Source organism: Myotis brandtii, unplaced genomic scaffold (assembly GCF_000412655.1).
Source record: "Myotis brandtii unplaced genomic scaffold, ASM41265v1 scaffold49, whole genome shotgun sequence".
Classification (NCBI taxonomy): domain Eukaryota; kingdom Metazoa; phylum Chordata; class Mammalia; order Chiroptera; family Vespertilionidae; genus Myotis; species Myotis brandtii.
In genome coordinates, this window is record NW_005368707.1 from 8,183,478 (window position 1) to 8,200,623 (window position 17,146).

Genomic DNA, 17,146 nt, shown 5'->3' on the forward strand with positions numbered 1-17,146 from the left:
TAATCACTAACATTATCTAGAACAAAACAAAATAAAATGAAGCAGACTAACTTGGTGAGAATTTTGCTCTCAGGGACCTTAGCTAATGGAACATCATCTTAGAAGGTTCTCCACACAAAGGGAAATTTAAGATGTGAAAAGAGACAACTCATAATTATAATGGCTGATCCATCGTATTTAAAGAGAGGTTAGACTAGAATAAAGGGGAAAACTAAGTTTCCCCTCAGTTCAGATGTGTGTGTTTTCTTGTGAGATTAATTTCCTTCCTAAACATCTCTTTTGCTCCTGAAATATAGATAAAAAAACACTAAAGCAGTTAGTTCTGGGCAAGAATGGAATTCCTTTCTTTTCTTTTCCTTTTATAGTTGCCAGAGCCTGGACACATTAGGTAACAGAAGGTGGGTACTTGCTTTCTTTGTGAAGATGAAGTGAGTTTTGAAGATTAGAAGTTGGAAAGCTTCCTCAGAGGACTTCAGTGCTGATGTGAGACAGGCTGTACCTCCTTCACAAAGAGAAGAGTAGAGTCTTTGGCTTGAAAAGATGGGTTTAGGACTCAGAAGACCAGTTCTGCCACTAACTAGCTATACAACTTAGGTAAGTCACCTAACTTCTCAAAGGCCTGTTTCTTCATCCATAAGATGGGATAATAGTACACCCAGGGTGGAGTAGGCAATGTAAAGTAGCTCATGCCTGGTACATAGTAAAGTACCTGGAACTGTTAGGTAAATACATATGCACATGCACACAGATATACATTATGAAATATTTTCAAAGCTCTGAGAAACAACCCCAAATGCCTTGCTGAATCCTCTGGTTCCAAGGATACAGTCAGATAAGCACCTTGAGACCCAAAATGGATGGTAAAGTCTAACTAGTCCAGCTAACCCAGCCACTGGGGTCAATCTTCAAAGCCAGGGGAATGATTCCTTTCTTTAAAAATATTTTTTATTATTGATTTCAGAGAGGAAGGGAGAAAGAGAAAGAGAGAGATAAAAGCATCAAGGATAAGAGAGAACCATTGATCGACTACCTCCTACACACCCCACACTGGGGAGTGAGCCAGCAACCCAGGCATGTGCCCTGACCAGGAATCGAACTGTGACCTCCTGGTTCATAAATCAATGCTCAACCACTGAGCCACACCAGTGGGGTAAGAACGATTCTCTTTACAAAAATTCCTCCCCAGTGAACAGTCACCTTTACAGTGCAAACGTCTTTCTCCTTGGAGATCTGACTTCCTTATGGCTTAGGAATGAGTTACAAATCTTTGTCATGAGAAAGAGCTCACAGCAAGGAAGAAGAAAAGATATGGAAATATTATATACTTAAAATTAAGAATTAAGTATTAATTGATGGAATTAAGTATTATCACTAAGTTAAGTATTGATAAAATTAAATATTTATAAAAATGATTCCAGAGTTAACTTCCCTGAAGTCTGGCCGAATAGGGAGGCAGCCTGGTCTGTGGTGAGCACCGCACCTGGGAGCAGTGGGCTTTCTTCTTGGCTTCCCTTCCTGAGGCTGTGGAACTCTTCAGATACTTCACCCAGCTGGGAGGCCCAGGAGACTGACCTGCTTTGTTAGCCCTCCCTTGTGTCCGCCTGTGAGAACTAGGAAGGTTCTGACAGCTCCGTGGCAGCTCTAGAATCCTCTGATGCCACACTGCGGCAAGGCCGGCTGTACTGCACGGTTCCAGATGGAAAGCCTCTTTGAAGACTCGAGGGCAGCCAGAATGAGCCCGGAGAAAATGAGCCAGTTCTGAGCCCCACCTCATCATGATCCCTGCCCCTTGATTTCCTTATTCATTGAGGGAAGAAATGACCAAATCCCCTTTCAGGGCTCCTGTGAATCCTTGCATTTCTACACTGATGGCCCAAAGCTCTTGCCTTTGGAAAAATAAAATAAAAATAAATTTTTTAAAAAAAATAAATAAATAAAAACACCTGCAGCTAGCTTTTATTTGGTTTTGCCAAATTAGACTGAAAATGAATATTAATAACTGTCATCTGTGAACCTTTTCCTAATGGAAGTGTAATAAGGTTTAAAGTCTCTGACACATTTGTACTGAGTGCTAAGTCACCAGACCATCTGGCTCTAGGACAATTATGCAAAGGGCTGCTCCCCACTTGGGTACCAGAGAGCATTTATATTAGCATCCTGCTGGGCAGGCACATGCATAAGCAGGAGCTGTGATTGGTCCACGGTCAAAAGCCAAATAAATTTGAAAAACAATTTGACTGTGAGAACAACAGAATAAAACTTGTTTCTGGTGAAAATTATGCCTTTGAAGCAGCAAGGCTGAGGGAAAGAAAAACTAAACGGCTGAAAGAGGCAGGTGCAGGACGTCAATAAAGAAAGCCTTTGGCTTGGACTTAAAAGCATAACTATGCTGAAGGCTTAACGTCCTTTCAAAAATTCATCCCCTGAAGAATCCCTGGTATGAGATGACTTGGAAAACGTTCCTGATCGGGTCCTATTAACGCTGCTGGGCACCATCAGCCGATTTCCTCTTCGCCAGGTGGCCTTTTGAAAATGTCTGCCTGGAAAAAATGCAGCACTTGGTATATATTCATCATATATTTGTGCTTCAGGGATAATTCACACCTCTAAGTTTAATTCATTTTCTGTAATTAAATATAGATTTTTATGGCTCCCAGGTGTCTGGAATAAATCTGATAAAAATGAGCTTCCGGTCCCCTGTGCTAGGCTGAGAGCAGGACTGTTTTGCATCACTTATTAGTAGGACAGTCACTTGGAATGTGGCCCACACTACCCCACCCTCGGTCCCTGCACAGGGAAGCCCCTCCTGTCCAGTACCTTCCACGTGCTCACTGATTCCTTTAATAGGGGACATACCAGAAGTCTAACTTAAATTCAGGTATCACTGGGAACGGTGACATGTTCACTGGCATTCAAAGGTTCAAAGAGCCTCTCCATACCGCACAGAAGAGATTTTAACCTTTTTTGGATATTTCTGTATCATCCTGAAAACAAACAATCAAAAACTTCCCAGAATACTAGAAATGTGTCAGATGTGTATCTGACTTCTCAATATGTCAGAAACCATGAGAGAGGTGGGGGAATGTGCCCCCTGCCACGGTCTCAGCTCTAATGCATGCTGGGAACACAGGTTCCCAACAGCTTCAGGCTGTGGCTTGATCCACGTGCGGCTCAACAGAACAGCTACTGTTTATAAGATCAGCTGCTAGCCCTAGCGAGTTTGGCTCAGTGGATAGAGCATCGGCCTGTGGACTGAAGGGTCCCGGGTTTAATTCCAGTCAAGGGCACATGCCTGGGTTGCAGGCTCAATCCCCAGTAGGGGGCATGCAGGAGGCAGCCAATCAATGATTCCATCTCATCATTGATGTTTCTATCTCTCTCTCTCTTCCTCTCTGAAATCAATTATATATATAACTTTTTTTAAAGATCAGCTGCTAATGCCAGGCATTGGCTTCAGCATTCCTCATACATGGTCTCATTTGGTCTTTATAATACCTCTGCAAGGAAGGTGTGAAGAAATATTTCCTATTTGATACATGAGGAAAATGAGGCTGTTAGATGCCCATTTGGGATTAAAACTACAAGCATTCTATTAGGGAAGGTGCTTGTGTGAGAGGAAACAGGAAAGGAGCTGAGAGGTTGGGAGAGTCATCACACTGTTAGTCACGTCTGCCCCTGAGTGAAGTGGAGCAGAACGCATCCCAGACAGATGTCGTAAGTGTTTCCCTCCACGTCCTGCGTGGTTCAGGGTTCGGGTCTGGAAGAGGAACCGCACAACAAATGAAAAAGAAAAGACAGCAGATAATTTGGGAATATTGGGGGACCAGGCGAGCAAGTCCAACTCAAGAGGAAGGACTTCCACTGTGCTCAGGTCTCACCAAGCTTTTTATAGTGAGAGGTAAACAAGGTAGTGGTTACCATAGTTACACAGTTTTTGTGAGTTTCACTTGTTTTGACCATGGTTACACTTCCTGCACTTCCTCAGCCCATTAGATTCCCAGATAAGATCTAGGGAGTGTTATAAGGTCAAGCCTAATTATGCTAGGAGGACTGTGCCCTCTAAACTAGGACTTGTTTGTGGCTTTGCCAGCAGGTCAGTCCGAGGCTTAACCCTATATCAGTTTCCCACACAGAGCACTGGGGGGCAGGGGTGTTAAGGATGTGGAACCAGGGAGATCCTTGAGCCAAGGTCTCCAAGGTGTCCCTCGTCTTCCAGGGCTAGGTCGGCATTGGTAGCCATGATCAATTATTCTCCTGAGGTGGGTGGTCTGAAAGGCTCTTCCTCATGGCTCCCCAATAGGTTCAGTCAGCTTAATCTGCTCCGGATCTCAAGCCAGCGAGTGAGGAAGGCCCTATCCCCACACATCCAGACAAGAAGCCTAGAGGTGCCCACATTGGGCATAAATCCCTTCCATGTTCTCCATCTCACTTCACTCCCATCTCACATCATGAAGCCACAGCGCCCCAGGGGCAGGGGAGAGCCCCCATCAGAAGTGGCTTTGCCACCTAGTGCACTGCCATCCCACTGCTTTAATTCTTACAAAACAAAGTCACTGCAGAATTGCTGCCAAAGGACAATGGCCTCCTGCTTTGCAATTAAGCGCTGACGTTAAACTTTGCCTCACGGGCCACAGTATATTGCTGCTTCCTGTCCCAATGTTCTCACCCATGAGCGTTCTCTGTAATTAAATTTATTATCCTACACAGCAGAGCTTGACATTGTTTTCTTTCCAGCCTGGTGGTGAAGGTTTAGAGAATGTATTTTTAAGCTACCTGTTCTTTCCAGCCTGGCACGGAAGCACAAATAGGTTTAAAGAAAGCACAGAAGCTCCAAAAGTATATGTTGGTGAGAAATACCAGTTGTCGGTGGGATTCAGCCACAAAATTTTTTTTTCAAGCATAAATGGAAGTGGAGACTTGGGAAAGTCCTTTTAATACCGTACTGAGATTATACCCAGCTGACCACTAGACTCAGGTTCAAGTTTATAAACCTTGCCTTGGATACGACATCCTGTGGGATGTGCTTTGAAATCTCTCAATTCAGACCTGTCAGCACCTTTTGGCTCTGTCATCATGTTTCAGATCTTTTATTAGAAAAGGATATTTCATCACTAACTACATCTCACTGGTAGGTTCAGAACCATTAAAACATGAGATTTACACCTGTCAGAATGGCTATCATCAACAAATCAACAAACGACAAGTGCTGGCAAGGATGTGAAGAAAAGGGAACCCTAGTACACTGCTGTTGGGAATGCAGGCTGGTGCGGAGGAGGGGTGGACACTAAGGATGACTTGTCACGAGGGGTAACAAGATTGATGTGGAGAAATCCTCAGATCAATAAAAGTGGCTACTTCCTCAGCAGCACAGGGCCTTAGAACTGTGCATTATTACCCCAAGCTCTGAGCACTGCACTACTGTTTCCCTGGGAAGAATGGGTAGTGAGCCAGTGTTTGAAATGTCTATGCAAGAGTTGGGAGGATGAGCCTCCGAGGTCTCAACTTCCTCTTCTATAACCCTAGGGCAGTAAGCTAGGTGATATCTCAAACCTTCTAGACCGTCGATTTTCAACCTTTATCATCTCCTGGCATACATAAACTAATTACTAAAATTTTATTGCACACCAAAAAAGTACGTTATATTTCTTGCCGACCTGACAAACAAATAGGTATAATTTTTATTCATTCACACTGGATGGCTATTGTTATATTGGCTGTTATCATTTTTTTTATTTAACAATCTAAGGGAAAAGAGGTCAGTGACCCTGACTAAATATTTAGGTATGGCATGTTTTTAAAAATTCTTGAGGCACAACAGTGTGCCACAGCACACGTCTAAGATCACTGTGCTAGACCATGATTCTGAGATAACTAGGAGGTAAGAATAGATACCAGGAATCCATTATCCTCCCTCATTTCTCCACATCAATCTTGTTGCCCCTAGTAACAAGGCATCCTTAGTGTCCACCCCTCCTCTGCACGAGTCTGCATTCCCACCAGCAGTGCATTAGGGATCCCTTTTCTCCACATCCTCTCCAGCACTTGTCATTTATTGATTTGTTGATGGTAGCCATTCTGACAGCTGTAAGGTGATACCTCATTGTCGTTTTAATTTGCATCTCTTGGATGATTAGTAACTTTGAGCATTTTTTCATATGTCTCTTGACCTTCTGTATACCCACTTTGGAGAAGTGTCTATTTAGGTCCTTTGCCCATTTTTTAATTGGATTGTTTGTCTTCCTTTGGTTAAGTTGTATGAGTTCCTTATATATTTTAGAAATTAACCCCTTATCAGATGTGTCATTGTCAAATATGTTCTCCTCTGCAGTGGGCTCCTTTTTCATTTTATTGTTGGTTTCTTGTTTATTTTGACATTGTCCCATTTGTTTATTTTCTCCTTTGTTTTCCCTTGTCCTAGGAGATGTATCTGCAAACATATTGCTATGAGAGATGTCTGAGATTTTGCTGCCTATGGTTTCTTTTAAGATTTTTATGGTTTCAGATCTTACATTTAAGTTTTTTATCCATTTTGAGTTAATTTTTGTCATGGTGATCTAGTTTTATTTTTTTGCATGTCTCTGTCCAATTTTCCCAACATCATTTATTGAAGAGACTGTCTTGACTCCATTGTATGCTCTTGCCTCCATTGTCAAATATCAGTTGAGTATAAAGGCTTGGATTGATTTCTCAGTTCTCTGTTCTGTTCCACTAATCTATATGCTTGTTCTTGCGCCAACACCAGGTTGTTTTAATTACAGTGGCTTTGTAGTATAACTTGAAATCTGGTATTGTAATCCCTCCAACTTTGTTCTTCTTTCTCAAGATTGCTGCAGCTTTTGGGGGTCTTTTTAAATTCCATATAAATTTTTAGAGTATTTCTTCAAGATCTGTGAGATAAGCCATTGGTATTTTAACAGGGATTGCATTTAATCTATAGATAGTTTTGGGTAATATGCACATTTTTATGATGTTAATTCTTGCAGTCTATGAACAGGGTATATTCTTCTTTTCATTTGTATCTTCCTCTATTTCTTTTTTTCAATGCTCTGACAAATGGAGAACCTTCCACATGCAGATGCTAATGGCTTTTAGATGAGCCTAGGTAAAGAAGGAACCCCTTAGTTACAAATATTTTCTGGAAGCAGGTTGACAATTTTTGGCAACATCTAAATTCTTGACTTTCCTATGATTAACGGCAGCATAGATCTAAACTTTATCTTATGTTATCCATTTTGAAAGTTTTTCTTTAAATAAAAAACGTATACAATGGAATATTCCTCTGCCATAAAAAAAGAATGAAATCTTACTATTTGCAACAATATAGATGGACCTAGATCAGTGATGGCGAACCTATGACACACGTGTCACCTGTGTCATTTTTTTGGTTGATTTTTCTTTGTTAAATGGCATTTAAATATATAAAATAAATATCAAAAATATAAGTCTTTGTTTTACTATGGTTTCAAATATCAAAAAAATTCTATATGTGACACGGCACCAGAGTTAAGTTAGGGTTTTTCAAAATGCTGACACGCCGAGCTCAAAAGGTTCGCCATCACTGACCTAGATGGTATTATGATAAGTCAGATAAAGACAAATATCATATTATTTCACTTACATGTGAAGTCTAAAGAACAGAATAGACAAACAAACAAAACAGAAACAGAGAACAAACTGGTGGTTGCCAGATGGGAGGGGTTGAGGAGGCTGGGTGACAAAGGTGAAGAGAGTAAGAAGCAAAGATTGGCAGTTACAACATAGTCATGGGGATGTAAAGTACAGCATAGGGATTATATTCCACAATGTTGTAATAACTATGTGTAGTACCAGGGGGGTACTATACTTATCAGGGTGATCACTCTACAAGTTATAGAATGTCAACTGTGATTGAAATATTAAAACAAATTTTAAATAAAAAATTAAAAGTATAAGATGCTTATATAGTTTCTTTAGGTAGTTTCAACAGTTTACTAAGTAGTATTGTTGCATATTCATGAACTTTGATCAATGTAAACAATGCTAACTGATGTCAATAGAAAAAGTGGGGCCTTAGCTGGTTTGGCTCCATGGACAGAGTGCCAGACTGCGGACTGAAGGGTCCAGGGTTCAATTACGGTCAAGGGCACATGCCCGGATTGTCAGCTCGATCCCCAGTGTGGGGCGGGCAGGAGACAGCCGATCAATGATTCTCTCTCATCATGGATGTTTCTATCTCTCTCTCCCTCTCTGAAATCAATAAATATATATCTACACTAATAAAAGAGAAACATGGTAATTGGCGTACGACCGCTACCGGGGACCAGGAAAACTCTATTCAAGTGAAAAAATTGCAACATGTTAACTACCTGTCTTTTAATGTCAAAAACACCCTAAACCTATAATTCCAAGGCTGTGGTGTGCATCAGAATCAGAAGGTAAATTATTAAACTACTAAAGGCCCTGTGCATGAATTTGTACACCAGTAGGGTCCCTCAGCCTGGCCTGCAGGATCAGGCCAAAACCGGCTCACCAACAACCCCCGAGGGGTCCCAGATTGCGAGAGGGTGCAGGCCAGGCTGAGGGACCCCACTGGTGCATGACTGGGGCCAGGGAAGGACGTGGGAGGTTGGCCAACCTGGAAGGGACCTCAGGAGGGCTCTAGGGCATGTCTGGCCCTTCTCGCTCAGTCTCGATTTGCCAGACCCTAGCAGCAATCTAACCTACTGGTTGGAGCGTCTGCCCCCTGGTGATCAGTGCACGTCATAGCGAGCAGTTGAGCGGCCTTAGCGTATCATTAATATTATAAGCTTTGATTGGTTGAATGGCTGACTGGACGACCAGACACTTAGCATATTAGGCTTTTATTATATAGGATGAATGGCAGTAACACATAGATGTTGATTCACATTTAAGGTGGAGGCAGGATACCAGTATTTTTAAAAATTCCTAGGTGATTTGATACATTAAGAAAAATTGAGAAACAGTATTCTAAATGATAGGTAGTGATGTTATGAATTTCTTTTCAGAAAATAAAGGTTACTCTTAAAATAATGACATTTTTTCCTCAAAATTTGAGGGGTTTTAGGGCACCTTATTGCTTTTAAAAACAAAACTCTTCTCCCCAAAATTTTTAAATAAAGGATCTATGTAACTCTAGTGTTTTTCCTTCCACTCCACAATCCACAAGGTACTACATATGTTCTACTCAAAAAACTTGTTTTTAATGTTTTCTACCCATCACTTAATCCTAAAGTAGCTAGAAACATCAGGGAGAAAGTAAAGAGCAAACAAACACATATCCATACAAAATTATGCACTTAATTAAAATAAAAATCAAAGGGAAAAAACTTAATTAGCTTGTGCTATGGTTTTTTCTCCCAAAAGTAGCAACAGTACCCTGGCCAGATAGCACAGTTGGTTAGAGTGTCGTCCCAATATGCCAATGTTGCAGGTTCGATCCTTGGTCAGGGCACATACAGGAATCAACAACAACAACAACAAAATGCCGTGTTGTAAAAAAACAACAACAAAAAGACATAACAGGGCCACTCTTTCCTCTAAAGTTCTGATTTGGAAAATAAAGTTTAAAAAAAAAAGTAGCAACAGTGATGTTATAAGTGGGAGGAAAGCAGCCCTGGATTGGCATAGAGAGCAATGGTGCTTCAGTCCAGTGGGATGGAGTCCCAAGGCCTCCCATTCCTTTGGAAAATATCTCTTCCCTCATTTCAGGCAAAGCTCATTTTTGCCTTCCAGTTCAATCCTGAGTAGCTCAGAAAAGCTAAGCTAATAAACTGACCTTTCTACAGTTTTTTTATACTTTTGCCCAAGTGGGTACCATTGCAAATGTTTACTAGGATCTAATTTTATAAGGTATACTACACAAGCTTTTTATTCTGTTTAATTAAAACACCTCTGAGTTCACAGGTTAGCTAATTAGGACAGCAGAAACCTATCAAGGTATTAATAGGTGAGATTAGTGGTACCCAAAGATTTCCAGCTGTATTCTGGGCTGCATAAACATCTTAACCTCCAATAAGAACCAGTTTCTCTCCTTGAAAAAACGTCTTCAGGCCCTAACCGGTTTGGCTCAGTGGATAGAGCGTGGGCCTGTGGACTGAAGGGTCATAGGTTCGATTCCGGTCAAGGGCATGTACCTTGGCTGCGGGCACATCCCCAGTAGGAGGTGTGCAGGAGGCAGCTGATTGATGTTTCTCTCTAATCAATGTTTCTAACTCTCTATCCCTCTCCCTTCCTCTCTGTAAAAAAAACAATAAAATATATTTTTAAAAAAATGTTCAGGTGGCATCCGTCATTGTGTCATTTTTTTACTTTTCAGATACCAACAGTTTCAATTGTTTTCTCAAATGCAAGAAGAGTATAGGTGTTAATCCATAAATTCAAAAGGCATTTCTCCTGGGAATATGTAAAAACTGAAAATTGCATGCAGTAAACAACAGTAGAATGGGGGCTTTTATATTTAAACTCACAAACCTGGTGTTTCAAGCCAAACCTGTGAAATATTCTCTTTCATTGATGATACCTCCGTCTTAGACTCTGAACAATGTCTTGCCTTTTCACTCGCTATTGGGTAGCCCTTGTTTTCTGAGGAACTCCAGGAGATTTTAAATCTCCATTTCTTTATTTTATTATGATGATAGGTCAGCTGTATTTTCTTATATTTTTTCCATTTAAAAGTTTTTATTTTATTTATTTATTTACTTTAAAATCTTTATAGTTGAAAGTGTTACATATGTCCCCTTTGTTCCCCCTTGACCCTTTCTGGCTCGCCCCCACGCCCCACACCAGGCCTTCACCACCCTATTGTCTGTGTCCATGGGTTATGCACATATGCATACAAATTCTTTGATTTCTTCCCTTCCACCCACCCTCCCCCATCTTCCCTCTGAGGTTCCTCAGTCTGTTCCATGCTTCTATGTCTCTGGATCTATTTTGTTCATCAGTTTATTTTGTTCATTAGATCCCACGTATGAGTGAGACCATATAACCCTTGTCTTTCTCTCACTGGCTTATTTCACTTAGCATAATACTCTCCAGGTCCCTCCATGCTGTCTCAAAGGGTAAGAGATTCTTCTTTTTTACTTCTGAATAGTATTCTATGGTGTAACTGTACCACATTTTTATCCACTTTTCATTAGGCTATTGATGTTTTTTCTTAATTTAATTTTTTAAAAAAATCTTTATTGTTGAAAGTATTACATATGTCTCCTTTCCCCCCCCCATTGACCCTTTCTAGCCTGCCTCCACCCCTCTGAAGTCTACATTTTAAAACAATATTAGTGGGCTTTTAGCCTTTTTACCCTCGCCTTCCCTCTGAGATTTGATAGTTTATTTATTTTGGTAAAATATACATAACATTGATTTCAGAATTTTTACCATTTTATATACAAGTCAGTGGCATTAAGTACATTCTCATTGTTATGCAACCATCACCACTATCCATCTCCAAACCTTTTACCATCTCTACAAACTAAAACTGTATCCATTAAACAATAATTCCCATTCTCCCCTCCCTGCAGCCCCTGGCAACAACCACTTTCTACTTTTTGTCTCTATGAATTTGACTATGATAGGTACCTCATATAAGGGGACTCACACCATATTTATACTTTAGTGTCTGCCTTCTTTCACTTAGCATAATGTCTTCAATATTCATCCACGTTATAGCATGTGAGAATTTTATTTCTTTGTAAGGTTGAATACTATTCCATGCTATACATATACCACATTATGTTTATCTATTCATCCATCAGTAGGCACTTTGATTATTTCTGCATTTTGCCTACTGTGAATAATGCTGCTATGAACATTGATGCACAAATATCTGTTCAAGTCTCTACTTTCAATTACTTGAGGTATATACCTAGAACTAGAATTGCTGGATCTTATGACAATTCTATGTTTAATTTTTTAGGAACCATCATGCTGTTTTCCATAATAGTAGCACCATTTAACATTCCCATCAGCAATGCAATGTGGAAAAATGTTCCAATTCTTTCATATCCTCACCAACGTTTGTTATTTTGTTTTGTTTTGATAATAGCCATCCTAATCTGTATGAAATAGTACCTCATTTTGGTTTTGATTTGTATTTCCTTAATGATTAGTGATGTTGAACATCTTTTCATGTGTTTATTAGCCATCTGTATATGTTTGGAAAAATATTTACCTAGTCCTTTACCCATTTTTCAGTTGAATTGTTTGCTTTTTGTTGTTGAGTTGCAGCTCTATATATTCTTAATATTAATTCCTTATCAGATATATGATTTAAAAATATTTTCTACTAATTTGTGGGTTGCCTTTTCACTGTTAATATTGTTCTTTAATGCACAAAATTTTTCAGTTTTGGTGAAATACAATTTACTATTTTTTTTATTTAATTGACTGTGCTTTCAGTGTCATGTCCAAGAAATTATTGCCTAATATAAGGTCATGAAATATTTCCCCTATGTTTTTTTTAAGAGTTTTATAGTTCTATCTCTTAGTTTAGGTCTTTAATCCATTTTGATTTATGTTTTATATATGGTATAAATTAAGGGCCCAACTTTATGCTTTTGTGTGTGGATGTGCTGTTTTCCCAGCATCATTTGTTGAAAAGACTTTCTTTGCCCAATTGACTGGTCTTGACACCCTTGTCAAAAATCACATGGCCATGCATGTAAGGGTTTATTTTTGGGTTCTTTATTTTATTCCATTGGTCTGTATATCTATCTTTATGTCTATATCACACTTTCAATTACTGTAGCTTTGTAGTAAATTTTGAAATCAGGAAATGTGAGGCTTTCAATATTCTTCTTTTTCAAGATTGTTTTGACAATTTGAAATCTCTTGAGATTCCATATGAATTGTAGGGTGGTTTTGTGTGAAGTTTTTTGGCAAAAAATAAAATCATTGGGATTTTTATAGAGATAGCATTGAATCAAAAATGGCTTTGAGTATTATCAACACCTTAACAATATTATGTTTTCCAATTCATAAACATGGGATGTCTTTTCATTTATTTGTGACTTCTTGGTTTTTATTCAGGTAAAATGAGATATTCATTAGCTACTGAAAGGCAGCTCTTTAATGTTAAAAATCTTGTTCCAGAAAACACAGGATCTGCTACACTAGATAAAGGCTCAGTAAATACAGATGAATGAGCGAATGAGTGAATAAATAAGTGAAGACTAATATGTTGATGCAAAGCAGAATCATATTTCCTTTGCATAACCCATAAAGAGTTTTAAGTATCCTCTCTGTTTGGTCATTGTCCTTAACCCATAAATGTAACATAATTGATGTAGCTCAATTTCAGTGTCTGATTTATTGCCACAGGTCTTTTATAAAAGAGCAGAAGGTTTTCTCTACCCACAATTCAGTTCAACAAATAGCCCTAAGGATATACTAATGCAGCCTTGGAGATTTGGAAATATATCTATATATCTCTGTATATATTAATTCTTGCCCTTCTAGAGTTTTCAGTCTAAACTGAGAGGGAGAGAAATAAGGCAAGTATACATTTAGCCTTGTGTTTAAACAATAATGTGTTTCAGAAATAACAATCAAAACAGCACAGTGGTATCCACAAGTCAATTATCTTTTTTTTTCATCTTTATTTCTACCATGCATGATTTATTTCACTCCTCTTCTGGTAAATCTTATTTAAAACAATAAGTATGTGGTAGTTTTGGTTTTTTACTTTAAAAATTTAACAAAAGGCTACACTTGGTTTGGGGGGGCGTCTTTTGTTGCTGTTTTCCTGAGAGCTAATATTCTGGTAGCCTTGGGGTTTGCATCAGCCATTTCCTTTTGTGTGTCTATGTGAGTCTCCAGACTGGAAAGGAAAATATTTTGTATAAAGGTACATAATATAGTGGTCCTGAACTTTACAATAATTGCTTTTAGGCATCTTTTATAGATTTTTCCTTCTAATGTATGTATAACCTAAGTTATTAAAATTTTAAAATGCAAAACTAATTCTAGAAGATCCTTACACATTTCAAATAGTTTCTGTTGATTAACATAGAGGCCAATAACTGAGCTGTCTTTGGTGGAAATGTTGCCTACTATGCATATTTGCTGAAGAATGGCCACAATTCATGAATAGCTTACCAGTGCTCATAATTTGACACTTGGAATTGAGTAAAATAAATTATACTTTTATAATTTGTGATATTTTAAAATCATTTTGATGCCTAAAATTTCAAAAACTATATAAAACCAAAGCATGTGTCCTTTTAAAAACCTAGCCATCTGTAATTTAATTGACTTTCATGTGACTTTTTATAGCAAAAATGACTAAGATGATTTGAGAGTTCTCTGAGTATATCACAGTGTTTTCTAACATTTACTGGACCTGACTTTACAAGTATTTAGGACACAGTACAGCTTTTAACTTCACTTTTTCTTTGCTTGTATACTTAAAACCTAGAGTTGCTGCACAATTCAATGATGATTTGAATAATAGCCCCCCTGCAATATTAAATTGGATAACTAAGTTCTCTAACACAGTGGACATTTGGGTCTATAAAAGTATACCTAGAGACCAAATTCCCATGAGACTGTACACAAACTCATAAGTGTTTCAGATGCAATCTGGATACTGTAGCTGGCTTTATGACTAGGTTATAGCCAGCTGTCCCAAACTCAAAATCATGGGTGAGCCTTCAGGAACATGCCTAATGGGAAATATCCCTCAAACACCAAGACCACCAGGAAAGGGAAGCTCAGAATCATGTGACAGTAAATACTCCAATTTAAATCAGCCCACCATAAGAAGCATGAGAATACAGTCTGTATCTAAACTACTTTAGCTAAACATAAAATTTAGTATAGCGCCTTGAGCCTGGTAAACACTAAAATCATGATATGATGGAGTTCTTTCTTTCTATCCTTTAACAAAATGCAATCCATCAAATGTATAGTGACTGTCTATGATATGTCAGGAAGATGCCAGCACCGAGATAAGATGAATGACATAGAGTCTGCCATCACGAGGGTTCATAATTTAGTGTAAGAGACAGGTACATGAGTAAACTATAAATATGTGTTGTATAATTTAAGAAAAGGAGGTATAAAGGTATCAGCTAAGATAGCAACAAATTATATCATCATCATTATCATCATCATCATCACTGTCATCATTGTTACTACCATCACTATCCATGCTCTATATTTATAAATAAAAATTATCTGAAATATTATAGAATTAGAACAAAACTTTTTAGCTTTTCCAATACTTACAATATGAAGGTCTGCATGCATGGTTGAATACACTAGTGTATATACTCTTTCATATGGCACTGAACACTCTCTCATGCAGCTCTTGACTAATATATTGTGGATAATAAGGTTATGTCAATTTTACTACATTAGGTGACTAATACACCATTTAATACTCTAACTTCATGATGGAAAACATCATGTACTCTAAACAATGCATCATTTCATAGAATATTTATCCTGACAAACTGAAAATTACAGGCTTTACCTATGAAATATTCACTGATCATCTCTCGATATTACATTTTTAGCAACTAACATTTAAACAGTGCAAATAGTTGCCATGGAAGAAGATTTATTCTACTTTGACTGGACAATTTTTCAGAGTACAATTTGTGGATTCCTCATTATTGCACTTTTCTTTTAAATCAGCCCTCTACCTCCCAACAGCTACCTATGCTGTGCTTCCAAGTGGTAGAATTTGATTAGGGATCCTTTCAAAGCCCATCATTACCACTCAGGATTAGCTTGGAAGCTTTTACAATGGGATGAAATAATATTTCAGCTCTCTCCCTGCCACCCTCTATTATTGTGATCCTAACTACTGCAGAAAATGACATTTCTCAATTTGATCAGAGAAGAGAGAATATGAGACTAGAGGCAGAATAAGAGTCACATAAGCACATTTAGAGCATCATAAGTGGGTGGTAAGGTAGTTAGCATCTATCAAAGAGCAAATAGATTTCAGCCACTGTGGGCAGGTATATATATAGTATACATCATGTTAAAAAATCTTGTGAGGTTAGAATTTCTGTCTATATTTTAATCGAAGATAAAAACTGAATCTCAGAATGTCACTATGTTATTAAATGGCCAATGGATTCAAACCCAATGGGAATATTGAATGAATGGCAAGTTTAGAATTGAGGGAAATGGGATATGACAGCATTTGAGGTCTGGATCCAAACATGGAGTATACAATATTAAAGTTGGAAACTATTCAAGTAGATAGAAGCTGTGGAGGAAGGCACACAATTGCCACATCCCCTTATCTAGCTCTCTAACTCTTCTTTAAAATAGGGTTTGTAAAGATGGTACATTAAATGAGTCAGGAGTAGAGATAAGAAGTAGCAATGATAGTTCAATATTCTAATAGGGAATTACCCTTAATGAACTAGAAGGCATTTATTTGGAAAGGAGGTGTTATTAGTTGAGCACTGTTCTGAAAGCACCTATGGTTGGCTGGCACAAACACCTCAGTGGGAAACCAAATGTGTAAGGAGTGGCCAATCACCCCAAGATCTCATAGATATGGTGTGACCTTGCTACACTAGGGTGGGAACAAAAGGTTGGATTTTTATTAATAAGCTGCATTACAGACTTACTAAAGACTCAGGCAAATCATTCAAACCCCAAAGTATTGTGTCCTTTTCTGTGATTTTTTTTTTTCTGACACAAACGCATTTCACTGTGAAGTTGAGTTTTTTTTTTTTAAATCAACTGTCTTACAACATATTAACATGAAAGGAAACTTTGAATGTAGACTTTTGTATCAAGTCAATGAGTAGTGCCCTAACTGGTTTTGCTCAGTGGATAGAGCGTCAGCCTGCGGACTGAAGGGTCCCAGGTTCGATTCCGGTCAAGGGCATGTACCTTGGTTGCGGTCACATCCCCAGTTGTGGGTGTGCAGGAGGCAGCTGATCGATGTTTCTCTCTCATCGATGTTTTTAACTCTCTATACCTTTTCCTTCCTCTCTGTGAAAAATCAGTAAAATATATTTTTTTAAAAATGCCCTAACCAGTTTGGCTCAGCAGATAGAGAGAGCATTGGCCTGCGGACTCAAGGGTCCCAGGTTCGATGCCGGTCAAGGGCATGTACCTTAGTTGCGGGCACATCCCCAGTGGGGAGTGTGCAGGAGGCAGCTGATCGATGTTTCTCTCTCAT